The sequence below is a fragment of the Aethalodelphis obliquidens genome, unplaced genomic scaffold (assembly GCF_003676395.1).
Source record: "Aethalodelphis obliquidens isolate GAN/ISIS:26980383/991018 unplaced genomic scaffold, ASM367639v1 scaffold65, whole genome shotgun sequence".
Classification (NCBI taxonomy): domain Eukaryota; kingdom Metazoa; phylum Chordata; class Mammalia; order Artiodactyla; family Delphinidae; genus Aethalodelphis; species Aethalodelphis obliquidens.
Genome location: NW_020838009.1, coordinates 1,974,718 through 1,989,781, shown reverse-complemented (window position 1 = coordinate 1,989,781; position 15,064 = coordinate 1,974,718). Strand labels below are relative to the sequence as shown.

General features: G+C 45.7%; 1 protein-coding gene across 4 annotated transcripts in view; it reads right to left on the bottom strand.

The window, feature by feature from the left end:
• Nucleotides 1–15,064, bottom strand: part of DIP2C (DIP2 acetate--CoA ligase C (putative)) — a 360,655-nt gene that overhangs the window by 344,881 nt on the left and 710 nt on the right. The gene's annotated exons all lie outside the window — the stretch shown is intronic.

The following is a 15,064-nucleotide window of genomic DNA, read 5'->3' as shown; positions in this document are numbered from 1 at the left end:
CATTTTAAACTGTTCCAAATATACATCTAAAAATACATAGGGAACTTTTTAATAAACATTATGGCAGAGGAATTACAACTCCTAATTCAACACATTATAATTCAGAATAGCAGAAAAGTTACACAGTTCTCACAGACTCCTGAAGAAACATATAGTAATAAACTCCAAAAAAGTATGTTAGCAAATTTTTATCACTGTGAAACGCTTTAAATTATCAACTAATAAGAAAATGTCTGTTGAATTATGACTGGCAAATGCCAAAATCATCTTTCCATCTTTCACTCTTTACTCTGGGGCTGGTGAAGACAGATCTGCCTGGGAAGTTGACGTTGAAAAAGTAAACACAGAGCTTTGAAGAGTTACGTTTCCTGGATACAACAGAAAATCATTGTAACGTTTCTGTACCAGTGGGTCCTCTCAATCTTTATTTTTGCTTTTTTCTTTTGATGACTTATATAAAGTATACATATATATTTTAACATATTTTAATACATAATGTTACATATCTGTGACCTTTATTTCATTATTAACTTAATTCCAAAGCTAAATGGTACTTTTTTCATGGAAAAAAAAAGTGGGAAGGGGATAAATGGTAACTATGTAACCTAGAACAAGATTTTGAATTGTACAAGTCCACTAATGATACCATCTAGTACGGAAAATATTTTCTAAACTTCCAGAAAACTTTACAGTATATGAGTAAGCTTTTCAGAAGAAAAACATAACACAGTTGTTCAGAAGATTCTGAGTTTTCCCTAAAAACTCTGTAGAATCTACATCTTGACCCCTGTGTGATAAGGCGTGGGATGATGGCCCACCACCCATGAAACTCTGCCTCTCCCTCAAGGAAGCCCTGAGCAGGCCTCACACCACTTCCCTGGAAAACCGTCAACCACAGGAACCGGGTAAAATGTGTGAGAGTCAAATGAAAACAAGAGCTGAGCTTCTCTCTTACAGGATCTAATGCCAGGAACAGTCCATAAAGCTGACCCTGGACTCAGCATCCCTGGTCCCTGAACACAATCTGCTGGTACAGGTCAGCAGTGGGATGCAAATCCCTCACAGAAGCCGCTTTCCTCCCTCCGCAGAGGCTCGGGCTCCACCTCAGCTTTGACGCAGGGCTTGAACTTTTAAGGACCCGCAGTTACCACCTGAGGCTGGCAGACATCTGGCATCACCGCCCCCATCGCTGCTGTGCACCCCAACTCCAGGCGGGATGCGGGAGGTAAGCCTAGCTCTTAGCATCCTTCCTCCTCTGCATTAATGGGGCGGGGGGGGGGGGGCGGGTAATATGCATTTAAAATAAAAGTTCACATAACACAATTCTGGATTTCATTTTTCTTCAAACCGGCCACCTGTGCGCAATTATTCTTTTTGTACCTACTGGGAAAGTTGAAAATAAAGCCTAGGACACAATTTCCTACCCCAAAATGCTCCCAGAGTCAAGACTAAACCAGAATTTCCTACCATCTACTTCTTTTCCTTCCACTCTGATACCCTTGTACCAAGAAATGTACGATAACCTTCAAGTGGGTGGAGAGGCCCCAGGGTCCCACAGGTTGGCCAGCTGCCCTGGACTTGCCTGGAGACCCACACCCCTGCCCCGCCCAAGACCGTCAGTCATTCAGAAGGTGGGAGCTGGGGCAGGGAGTCAGCCTCCCAGGTGACTGCAGTAAACGGCCTGTTTTCCGCAGGAAAGAACCAACAGATGGTAAAACAGAGCCTGGCCGTCCGCGTGCTGGCCACACCTGTGCAAGTTTCAAGGGCAGTGACAGTCGCAAGCTGAACTGGCTTTCCTCGGGTGGCTGCCGGGCTGTGCGAGGGCCATGGCCTCGGGTGCCAGGACACCGTCTGGCTGCGGTCTGGGCAGGGGGGCTGGGGGAAGGTGCCTAGGCTAAGGCACGTGGTCAGACCCGTCATGCTCCCCCAGGCCCACAAGACAAGGGGAAGCCCCCAGCCAGGAACCACCCCTGCAGTCATGTCTGCCTGAGAAGCACTGTGCTCCCCACATTGGAAACAGCCAGGGGGCTCGCTCCCAGGCCGCGGGCTACGGTCCCAAAGGAAAAATGGGGAGGGGGACAGGACACACGCAGAAATAAAAACAATCACTCACATGTGCCTTTGAGAAGCAGGAAAGGTCCCGGTGCCATCATTCCACTAGGCTCAGTGCCCGAGCCCCTGGCCCCAGCCCCACAGCTCAGCCAGAGCAGTCAGGCCGGGAGTAGCCAGGCTGCGAGCAGGGTCGGAATGGCCCACCCCAAACACAGGTGCTCCAGGCACAACGAGGGAAGGGCCGCCCCCCAGCATCCAGCCGCTCCCTCCTCGGCACTCAGAACCCTCCTTGCTGAGACCACTCACTGGGTGTCTGAGTGCACACGGCCTCGAAGTAAACGCTTCTCAATTATTTGTCTATCGATACTGAGCTTCCCACTGGCTTCCATCCTATCTCCTGGATTATAAAAACAGCTGTCGCCACTCCCATAGTTCCCAAGAGACCCTCGCTCAATAAATTGCAAATTAAATAAATGCTTAAGGAACAGAACAATTCAAAAGCTCTCATGTGGCAAAAACATTCCCTAACTTTGGAATCAAATGTGATTGCATCAGTTAGATATATGTGTGTATGTTTGCACCTACACACACACACACACGCACACACACTCTTCCAACTAAATACACACCAGCAAGGGGGTGGGGCATGTCAGCCACTTAAAAGTCCACTATATTTGGTGTTAAATAGTGAACAACAAATAATATGGAAAAGCTATTCCATCTAAATCCCCAGAGAGTATTTTTATTGTAAAGTAATTTATCCTCTTAAAATAAGCAAGTATCTCCTTTAGGAACTGTAGACACTCTAAGTAAAACACAGAAAACAGTATAAGCACAGCTTTCAAAGTATGACAAAAACCAGATGCTTTTTTCAAAAAGGTCATCAAACATCCAAACCGAACACACCCTAATTTTCAGCTGCTGTTCAGATGAAAGCATCTTTGTTGTCCGCTTGTGAGTGATAATAATACTGTAATCAGTTTTACATTTCATACCCACCTCAATGAGAGGTACTTCCAAACAAAGGCCAGAATTCTCAGGGCCACCACAGGAGCAAAAACAATCCACACTCAAATGACAGGGAAACTATTTATGTGGCAACATGTGATTTCTTATTTATAGAGCTCTGTTAATTATTTTGCATATAAGCAGTGTTGAACCAGGCCTGCAGAGTTCGAGTACACATGGGCTGGGTGGAGTAATTGGTGGGGCAGAGAAAGGTCAGCCCAACCCCACAAAAAACAATTAAAATTTCCACAGACAGTCCACAAAACGGGTGATATTTAGGCAATAGAAAGTTCATTTAGAGGTGTAAATTACAACGTTATCACTCCGAGCCTACAGCCCATCTTCTGGATCGGATCCATATTATGAAAAAATCAAAAAATAGTTAATTCACAATGCAGTGAAATGATTCAGCCATAGATAACCAAATTAATTATAATCCACTAAAAGTCAAATTGTATCATTTTTAAAGATTGGGCTAGGGCTTCCCTGGTGGCGCAGTGGCTGAGAGTCCGCCTGCCGATGCAGGGGACACGGGTTTGTGCCCCGGTCCGGGAAGATCCCACATGCCGTGGAGCGGCTGGGCCCGTGAGCCATGGCTGCTGAGCCTGCGCATCTGGAGCCTGTGCTCTGCAACGGGAGAGGCCACAACAGTGAGAGGCCCACGTACCACAAAAAAAAAAAAAAAAGATTGGGCTATTATGCAGATAACGGGCAGCTTTAGGTTTAAAACAAGCTGGAAATGATCTTGTTTCCCTTAATTCTATCAGCATAGGCCCAGCTAGGCCAAGACTGATGGCTTTCACAGCTAATAGAACAGGTGTGATCATAAATACATGAAAATGATCTGGAGACAGAATAATCCATGTTCTCTGTTTAAGCTAGTCATGGGATTTCCGATAAGTGGGTGAAACATTCACACTTCTTACAAGAAAATCATGGCAAATACATAGTACACAAAACCATCTTTGTTCTGGGATTTATTTATTTAATATAACACAGAATGTATTCAGGGCTTTCTGATACTAGAACATCTACCTTTATTAATGAGGAGCTACCGGTCTTCTGACCAAGTTGTCAGTGTCCAAAAGCACTATTTAAACAGTCCCTCTTATAGCAAAAAGGCATGATACATGCACACACATACAAGTACCATCTTGGACACACTTGTATTCAAATTTCTGGTGCAAATGGAAATAATCAGGGAACGGGGAGGGTGTAAACTAGTGAGAATAAAGATGGATGCTCTAGAAAATTCCTGAGACAATATCCCAGGGTGACCATGTCACACAAAAATCTTATCCACTTTATACATGGTCATTCCTGCCAACACTTACCTGAATCAAGATTTTTTTATTTACATAAAAGAAAGGAAACATAGATTTGTCCTAACAAGATCCTCTAATCACTAGATTATTTTCACAATTATGAGTAATCACTAAATAGCTTCCACTCAAGGAACAAAAAATAAAATAACAGGGCTTCCCTGGTGGCGCAGTGGTTGAGAGTCCACCTGCCGATGCAGGGGACACGGGTTCGTGCCCCGGTCCGGGAAGATCCCACATGCTGCGGAGCGGCTGGGCCCGTGAGCCACGGCCGCTGAGCCTGCATGTCTGGAGCCTGTGCTCAGCAACGGGAGAGGCCACAACAGTGAGAGGCCCGCGTACCGCAGAAAAAAAAAAAAAAAAGTAATCTATGTAAGACACCTAATGCAGTGCTTAGCACACGTGAACAATCAGTGAGTGGTGGCCTGAGACATGTAAGCGTCCTCCCCCATAAACAGAGATAACAGACTTTGTTCACGCCAAAAAAGACATCAATTTGCAACATCTGATTTAAAAATCCGAGTTATGCACTGTCCGCTCCTACTGACACGACTCCGGTTCTCTGGGGACCAGAGATGAGGGTGGATCACATCCATTAGATGTGGTCTGCATCCCTGCAAGGCCTGGAGAAGGTCAGACAGGCACTCCACTTCGAATAAAAGCACTCTACATAAAAGACCTAAGATTGATTGCCCTGTAAGTGATTGGTGGCGGCTTAACCATGATCGCCATCATCCTGGTTAGTAACAGGGAGCTTTGAGAGAGGTCACTCTTGCAGAGACACTGAAGAGGTTATTCCTGGAACCTCATGTAGAACATTTTCCCCAGAAACAACACAAGAACTAACAGCATCGTCTCTTGACCAAAACGATTAAGATTTCAGATAAGCCATATCATATCCAGCCTCCTGATTCTAAAGGATGCTGTTCCAGGGCTTCCCTGGTGGCGCAGTGGTTAAGAATACGCCTGCCAATGCAGGGGACACGGCTTTGAGCCTTGGTCCGGGAAGATCCCACATGCCGCGGGGTAACTAAGCCCATGCGCCACAACTCTAGAGCCCGCGAGCCACAACTACTGAGCTCTCACACCTCGAGCCCGTGCTCCCCAACAAGAGAAGCCACTGCAATGAGAAGCCCGCGCACCGCAACGAAGAGTAGCCCTCACTCGTCACAACTAAAGAAAGCCTGCGCGCAGCAACGAAGACACAAGTCAGCCAAAAAAAAAATTTTTTTTCATAAATAAAGGATGTTCATCTTCCATGAGAAACAAAAAAATTTCAAACATACAGAAAACAGAGTTGTACAGAGAACACCCATATATTCATCCCCTAGATGACAGATTCGATCTTAAATGCAAAGTTTAGGGGCAGCCAGCTAAGAAAACGTGCAGCATAAGCCTCCACCCGTTACAAACACATGCAAGGGAAATTCGTCTGATTTCCTCACTGACTTGGAACAGGCTGCTGGGGAGGGCGCTGCCCACGGCCCACACTCCCGAGAGCACCCAAGACTCCACAGAGCTCCTGCTGCTGATCTCACAAGAGAAGACAGGATCCCCATCATGCTTCAAAAGAAAGCAGCTCGGTGGTTCAGTTCACTCGTGATGGTGAAAATGTGTCGGGAAGCCAAGATTCTAGGCTCATGATGAGTTTCTGATCATTTGAAGTCTCCTCATCTATACAGAGAAGCTAATGTCATTTCCTTAGAAAATATTTTCAAAGGACTAAAAAAAGGTCAATATGAAAGCAGTTAAAAGCTATAAGGCACCATGAGATGTATAAGCTTCATTTCATATCTTTGTTTCAAGGAATGCTAGTGTTCTAAATACTGCTCCCCACCCCACATCATCTTTCAAGAATTAGCGATAGTGATCAAACCTGCCCTATGACCCCAATGACACAGTCAGCCTGTGAGCTTTCCATCTGTGGTAGGCACCCCCACAGCAGATGCCCATCACCCGAGGAATGGCAGCCCATCCAAGGAACCTCTGCCCACGTTCCTTCCCCATGGCTTTGCTCCTCTGTATCCACGGGAGACAGAATATTGTACAACACTTTCAGAGAGCCTGTTTTACTTAGACACTTTCCATAAAGGGCAGATTTCATCCAGAATCCTATTTGTGTCAAATTCAACATGTCATGAAGGAAACAGCAAAATCAAGGCTACTTTCTTCCCCGTGTCCCAGGCCAGATCTTCCTAATAACAGGAAAGAAATTCTAAAATACCAACAGCCATTAGAAAATCCTTTACTGGTATGGTAGCTAAATAATAATTGGCCACCATCTAAAACAGGGAGGCAGAATTCTACTTCCTTTTCGTATTAATTTATGTACAAGTAACAGAAATTCTCGAAGTCTGAACTCTGATATCAACAGCAAAATAACCCCAAGCGCTATTTCTCATTTGGCCCAGGTCAATGTTGTGCTTGGTGGGGGAAGCCTAGCCCCACCATTTGCAATAAGACTATATTCACTTGAGCTAAAAGCGAAATGAAACAACAAAACCCACCCAAACACCAAGTCTCAGGTTGACAGAATTTCCCTACAGGACAGGCACTGCAACAGTAACTTGTAAGCATGAGGTACATTCTAATGTACCTTAGTAACATTAGTAACAAAGTTTCCACCCTGGCAAGTTGATACACTATTTCCTTGGGTTTAAGTAGGTGGTTGGTTTTTGTTTTTTTTTTTTAAGATATTTTTTGATGTGGACCATTTTTAAAGTCTTTATTGAACTTGTTACAACATTGTTTCTGTTTATGTTTTGGTTTTTGGCCGGGAGGCATGTGGGATCTTAGCTCCCTGACCAGGGATTGAACCCGCACCCCCTGCACTGGAAGGCTAAGTCTTAACCACTGGACCGCCAGGGAAGTCCCTAAATAGGTGTATTTTAATGACTTAAGTTTAATGGAATTGCACCCTTGCTTAAAGAGCTCCTTAAAGACTACTTTATATTACTAAATCTCAACAGCCTTCAAGCATCCATCACGTTCATCAAAACAAGAAAAAACAAAAGATGTTTCGAAGCCCAATGATGCTCACTTAAGCTATCCTGAAGTACAGCTCCACCTTAGTACTTGGTGTTACTCTTAAGTTGTTTTTACACGTAACTGAAGCCATAACTTCTGTGACACCATTAAATTCACAGCAGGGGCAGGGGGGGCTTCAAACTATCTCTGGTTTTTGTTTTAAAAGAAGCAGCTTATGAAAGTCGATAAGAAAAAGATGCCACTCACTCACAAACCCACACGGCACTCAACTGACATAACTGCCAGGGTGATCGTAAACGATAAAAGCCCAGGATCTGTTACAGGTGTTGGGCGGGGGGCACAGAGCCCCGGGTCCACTGCCACGGTGAGCCCTGGCTCTGACCTGGCCTCTCAGAGCTGCCCAGCCTCACGCAATCCCACCTATGTGGCCTGTTGGGTAGCATCCACGTGCACTTGTCTCAGGACAGGACACGGGGGCATGACGAGAGGGGTGCCAGCTCAGTCCCTCTCCACACACACTGAGGGCAGGGGGACACACACCTCCAGGAGGACACTTCCCACAGTCACAGCGGTGGAGCTCTGTGTTTCATCCTGGGGGCACTGTGGTGAGGGGACTGCAGGAGACGGTCAGGCCCTTCCTCCACGAAGCTCTGGAACAACTCTGATTGGAGGTCCACACATGGTCCTGAGATTCGATGATTACAGCCTAAAAGGACGTCCTTCCGGACACACCTGGACTTGAATCTGACCTAGGACACCTTTCCCCAACTATTCTCTTGAAAAGTAAAGGGGCTGAAAAAGGGATTCCAGGAATATTGACACAAAGAGTCCACCAGAAAGAAGTTTTATCTTTAAAAAAAAAAAAAAGAGGCATTGCAGCTCTGAAGCTATCCTAGCACAGGGTAAGTGCCCAGATAGCATCTATTAAGAGGTGCACCCTCCAAGCACAGGAAAGTGAAAGTGCTTTCCCGCACCCGGGCCTATGCCGCCTCTCCACTGCTTTTCTCCGAAGGCCACTGTAACTCAAATCACCTGGATAAACTGGGGAGGCGGCGGGAGGGCAGGGAACCCTGTCCCAGTGACAGCACCTCAGAGGGAAGCTGCAGGGCTGGATATTTATGGAGCAGATACTGTGACTCTGCCTCGCTGACCCCCACCACCATCCCAAAGGCAGAGTTCTTAACCCTATCTGACAGCCGAGGACACCAAAACTGGGAGAGCCTGGTGGCTTATCCGGGGTGATGCCACGACTGCAGAGCCCCGGAGAGGCCCTCCCAACGTAGGAAAATCCATAGAAAGACTTCTCAGTGGACACTCACATGAGAATCTCAAGATCTTCACACAAATCTCCAAATAGGATTTAGAAAAAGACCCAAAGAGGTTCAAGAAGCCCAGAAGAAGGTCACGCACAAGTTAAACACGGATTTTTGTGCTTTCAGTGCCCACTGCACCAAATCCAGCCCCTCAGACCGATGGCTCCAGAGTGAACCTGTCCTTCCTAAAGCAACTGGCCAACTCCAGATTTCACCCCTTCCTGTCCCCTGACAGCATCAGGCTCTGCGACTGCTCTTATCCTTCTGTGAAGGTTTATAAGCTATATTTTGTCAGGTATTGTGACACTGACATAACTGGATGTGCTCTATTTGCAATAAAGCATGTAATCTCCATTTATCTACTTTATTCATAAAGACCCAGAATCTCCTGATAAGGTTAATTAGTAACAACACAGTTTACATTTCTGTTTTCATTTCAGGTAAACTGGCCAGGAAGCGCTTCCTTAGAGAGCTAGTCAGCTAGACCCACGCCACCTGCATCTTCACAGGGACATGACTCTGGGCTTGGCCAGGAAGGGGACAGGGCTCGATGTGGAGGTCTGTGTTCTTCCCGAGAGTGAAGCGGTCCGGACATGTGGCTCTGCCAACTCGAGGGAGTGGCAGGAACAAAGCCACGACGGCGGATTAAGACCTGCCGCGTGGAAACTGAGATGTGTGGGCCTCTCCCCACTAAAGCTTAACATGTTTTATAAACTCCTGACACATGGCAAGCTGCACTGGTAAGACACATGGTCAGAACACGAGAGACTCACTTTTCTGGTTTTAATTAGACACTCAGGACCGAGTGTCCAGCAGGGAACTGCCTTCCTCCTTGGCCAGAGGCTCAGACCTGAGGTTGGTGGGTGTGAAGCCGCCCACAACAAAGAGGGGACATATTTACATATGAGTTTTTTAACTTCATAATTTTAAAATGTTAGAGTATTCCTCTAATTAAAAAAATAGAATATGTGACTTGACTAACCAGATAATTCAGTAAAAAAAAAAAATTAATTGTGCATAATTGCAGACAAATATCTAAGGAATTGCTCTCGCTGGTGCCGACAGAACTAGTTTGGATCTGACCCGCAGTCTTCAATCTTTTCATGAGGACACAGAAAGAGTTTCCAACTTAATAAGCAAAAAAAAAAAAAATATTTAAAACCAGCAGCCCAGAAGAAAAAGATCTATTTAACCCACTATCAATCACAGAATCTCTCAGTCCTCGCTATCTTCGGTCGTTTTTTCCCGGATTTTTTAAACCTACTGCACGAAGCATTTGGTAAAGAACCACCTCAATTTGTGATTCTCAGCACAGAGAGCACATTTCATTCTCCACGACATTCAACAGCAACAGAACTAAAGAGCAACCTCCCCAGCCCCCCACCCCACAAAAGAAGGCTGCTTGTCATGTTGACTTTTACAGCTCAATATCTTAGCCTTTCCCACTTTATTTGTCTTAAGGGCTTATGAACATTAACACCCTGCTGGGTCCTGAAGAAAGTGCCATATACATACAAACCTGACGCCTATGTTCTTCCCCCCCGAGCTGGGGTTCTCAATTAGATCCTCCCCTTTGAGAGCGCTATTTATTATCAAGAACAAACGGATGCAACTGCTTCTTTTGAGACGTGACAAGGTTTTGACCCCCTCAGCAGAACACAGCACTGGCAATGATAGTAGGTAACTTTCGTAGGGCACACGAAAAGCTCGTGAAAGAAGGAAAATGAACACGGGCAACCTTGAAAGTAGAGGCATACAAACGGAGAGACCGGAGAACAGGAACAGTAAACAGTGGCCAGAGCCCATCGCATCCCCTGAGGTGCCTTCCGTGTACCAGGATAAACAATGATGTGCGAAACCAAGCCAATAACTGCAGGTGAGCATCTGCTTTTAGTCAGGTACCTGAGTAATTATGAGAATCTTAATATGACTAGGATTTGAACTGGTGAGTCAGTCTATATACATGACATCAAAATGAAGATTATCCAATACATTCTCTTTGCAATTCAGAAGAACGCTACAACTCATCCCATAAATCACTGCTTTAAAAGAAAAAAATCAGCTCTAAAAAAAGAGACAACCCATGTGAAAAAGGCTGGGAGGAGGAAGGCAAAAAGTGACTCATATCATCCAACAGCTTGTAGCCTCCAAACCATAACAAGAATATAAAGCCAGTGGGCCCAGAATGAAACAAAATAGAGTCGTTGTTACAGCTGTGACCTCACAGCATTCAGCTCTGAGCATGACTACAGCACCACAAAGATCTTTTGAGCATTGGGATCAACCTTACACATCAGTGCCTCTAATGTGTGCCTTTAATTTCCTGGCTAAATTTGACATCTATATTTATTCATCAAGAAAAGAACATTCAAATTTAACTATTTTCATAACTCTGAATAACTCTTAAAATTCAAGTCCACACATTTCACATCCCACACATATCAATGCTGCCATTTTGTACATATTTTTAATTCAGATAACAATCTTTTAGATTTATCAAGCCAAGTAGTCCATTTCATTCACCACAATACGTACAGCTACTGGGGGCAGCTTTGAGACGATGTGACAGAGTGAACAGGTTTTCTTAACAACGGTGAGGTCTGATCCCCGGTGGAGTGGCTCAGCTATTCCCTGAATCTGCTGACCCCTTCCCTCCTCCCCTCCCAATGACAACAAATTATCAACAAGACTCTAGAAGAAAGTATTTTTTCACACATTTGCTTTCCAGAGTCCACTATTTCCTTTCAATGAGAACATTTGGGTTGCATTAGAGACAGCAGGTCTCCTCTCCCGGACCCTGGAAGGTGGTCCCAGGCTTCAGTTTGGGCGGCCACCTCTGCAGCCACAGGGACCTCCAAGAAAAGCACAGGGGCTGATGGGGACAGAACTGACGTTCTAGAGCTAAGCGTATCTGCTATATTGTGCTGGAAGCCCTGAAAATGCCACACACACCCAAATCTACAAACCTTCCAACTGGCCATCTCTTTAAGATTTTACTCTGGTGACAGGATTATGCCAGCTGCATGTGAATTGCTCACCTGCAATTTAAAAAATCACTGGTTCCTTGATCAACACAAAGAACGACAGCATGCACCTCCTTCCTTGAGTAGTTTCACACTTACTAGAAAATGTTAAGTTGGACTCGAGTACAGAACATAACTAATAGTTGCAGTAATTCTGTACCTTACAAACTGAGTAACTCCCATAAGCAAGAGTTAGGAAGTTAGTAAACACACTCACAATTCAAAAGCCACAAAGTAGAAAGCTAACGGGCTTCTCTTCTGCAAACACCAAACAGTTTTCACAGGCTACATACATCACGAGGCAATTTCCCAAAGTCCTACCAAAATAAGAATTCAACCACTCCTGAAACAGTGGGATGATATCGTCTACAGGTGCAAGTCCAGGGTGTGTACAGCCCAGGACACAAGCCGTCAGTTAACACAGAAACTTATTGCTGAAGTCAATCAACAACTGATTTTTTTTTAAATAAGACATGAGTCTGTCTTTATTGAGAAATTTTGTTTCCTCTCTGCTTTGCCAGTGTTTCCATTTAAAGTTTTTCCTTAAGCCAAATAATGTCTATTTACATATTAATGAAACTACTTGGGGGCCCTCTGAAAGCCAAATAGAAAAATGCATGATTCCAAAAGGCAAGAATGAAGGGAAGGGAAGGGAAGAAAAAAATGATTCAGGGAAAAGTGTGTGAAGAAAAGAGCCACCGCTACCCCACCTGGCACCCAGCAACCAGCCAGCTCACTGGCTTCCTCTCCATTTCACGCTGAGTCCCAAGAATTCACCAGACCGACAACCCCTGGCTCCACACCAAAGACTTTACCCGGACCCGTGGATTGGAGGCCATTACTGCCCACAGGAGGGGCAGCCACCACATCTCCCCACAGAAATCTCCTGTTCTTTGCTGGCACCAGATCTGCAGGGAGAGCAGCCCAGTTTTCCCCCAAGAGGGAAGCATTGGGTAGCAACAGACAGTGGAAAGAAAAGAGGAGGCAACCAGCAGGGCAGGAAAGTGAAAATCTGACTTCTGCAGCCAAGAAGTCAATCTGCAACCCTCTACCAAACAGTGACCCATAAAATAAAATAACCTAAGTGTCTGTAGCAGCACGAGCAGACAGTGCAAACCAAAACTGGACCGGCATCTACTAATCTAGATAAGATATACAACCATTAACAGCTGGCAGGCCATATAGGAACTTTGAAAGAGGAGTCTACTCTTTTTTCAACCTACATTATGTGCTTAAAATGGAATTGTTTTCCCATGCTCCTTTGTAGGAAGTGAGCACTGGAATGTCCACACGTTTCCACAGTATGTTCTGATATTTTAATAAAACGATGAAGACTAATTTAAAGAATTCTCTCCACATGAATCCTGATTGAAGATAAAATATGAAAGCAATATGCTTAAATAACTGGGCATTAAAAGCTGTTTTAACTTTTCACTTTGAAAGTGGCTATGTTGGGGGATTTTAAGTTCTAAAATGTAAAGAGGCACAGATTTCTGATCCCTCCATTCTTTGGTTGCTATTAAGCAATATTGGAAAACAAGTTGATTCATCTAATTTAAGACAGTAAAACGACTCTACGTAGTCACAAGGCACAAAATTCCAAATGACCTCAAAGAGAGACCCAATCGACTCAGCATGGACAAAGCAAGTCAAAGATGACACAGCTAAAGCGGGGAGACGTGGGCTGAGGCTGGATGGCCAAAGCAACAACCCTCTGACTCTTACTCTTGGGTGAGGCAGCCAGGCCTAGCAGAGTCTAGAGAGAGAGAAAAACAATAATGTGATTCCCATATGCAAACACACACCCCTTTCTCTGCCCAGACACTCAATAAGAAACTCATTAAACCCTTTTTAAAAATCTGTAGGGACACAAGAAATTCACAGAGAACTAGGCTAAGCACACCTTGGTCTAAAGTGGTTTGCCATCCCCTGGACAACAGGGACACATTCTAGGAGTGACTGATGGTGACAGGTGAGTGCAATCTAGCAGGTGAGTGTCCACGTCCACAAGCAGGCACTCCCACCAGGGACCACGCACTGTCCCAGATGTGCAGAAGCAAATGTGAGCCCATCCCAGACCGATGGGGGAGGTGGAGGGCTCCTGGTGAGTTCAGACAGCTTCCCGCTTTGCCAACACAGGTAGGGTACTGACACTTAACACCAGTATAATACAGACATAGCAGAAGTGCTTGTCCGGAGAGAATGCATGAATGATACGGTGTTGTAAATAACACAACTGTGGTGCACAGCTATGGGGGCCTGTAAAGTGAGGGAGAAAAACCCATGTGAACATTGACAAAATCAAAGAATTTGGGCAAATATTTTCCAATGGGCACTTCATCCCTCCAAGCAATCTGTCCACACTGCACACCTTATCCACCAGTGTAAACCTAAGTACTGTTCGCCCAGCTGGGCACTGCACTGAGGTACCAGCAACACCCTCATCATCTACAACCCTTCAGAACAGTGTCTGTTGAGCACAGAGTCCAGGAAACGGTCTCCTCCTATGGGACAGTTGAGCATTACAGAACCCTGCAGAACCCCAAATGTGAAACAGAAACATCTCCAGTCTGTGACATCTGAAAAGACACTTCACCCCAGGCCCCCACCTGTACCCCCTTCTTCGCCCTGAAAGTGTTAAAAAGGAAACCATACGGTCAACACCAGCTTCTCCCTGCTGATGAAAACTGGCACGAATGAATTTACTTTCTGGCTGCCAGCCCCACAAAACCGTTACACACACACACATACAAGTTCACCACTAAACTGCTCCAAATATAAATTCGAGACAAGCCGGCCTATCCCCACCCCACAGTGTATTAGTGGCCTTCCCAGGGTGAGCTGGGTGAATTCTAAATCTATATTAAACATTCAACATTTCGGAACTTCAGTGGGTTGTTTTTTTTTAAGACATAGCAAAATCCGATCTGAAACTTATGACAGCTGAGCACATGATCCCACCATTAAGAGCAAATAAGAAACCGTATATAACACTCCATGAAATCACTGTGGCAAATCTGTCACAAATTCTAAGTATGGGACGATGGGAACGCGCCACAGACCCTGGCCTGAGGGAGGAGGCTTTCCAATTTCACCCAACCTTCGCATCCCAGCGGACGGGAACAATAGTAGTACTATCCCGGTCCAGCCAGGATGCCTCGGACACCGGCGGTCAAACCTCAAGTCCAAAGACAAGTTTCGCATTAGAACGAGGCCCGCGGAGCCTCAGGCCGCGCAACGCGGAACCGCCCCCGGCCCGGCCGCGGTGGGCAGCGCTCGGACGCGCACCAAGGACACGGCCCCGTCCGACAGGCCGCGCGCGAGGCCGCCCCGGCCCCGCGGCCCGTCCTGCGTCCCG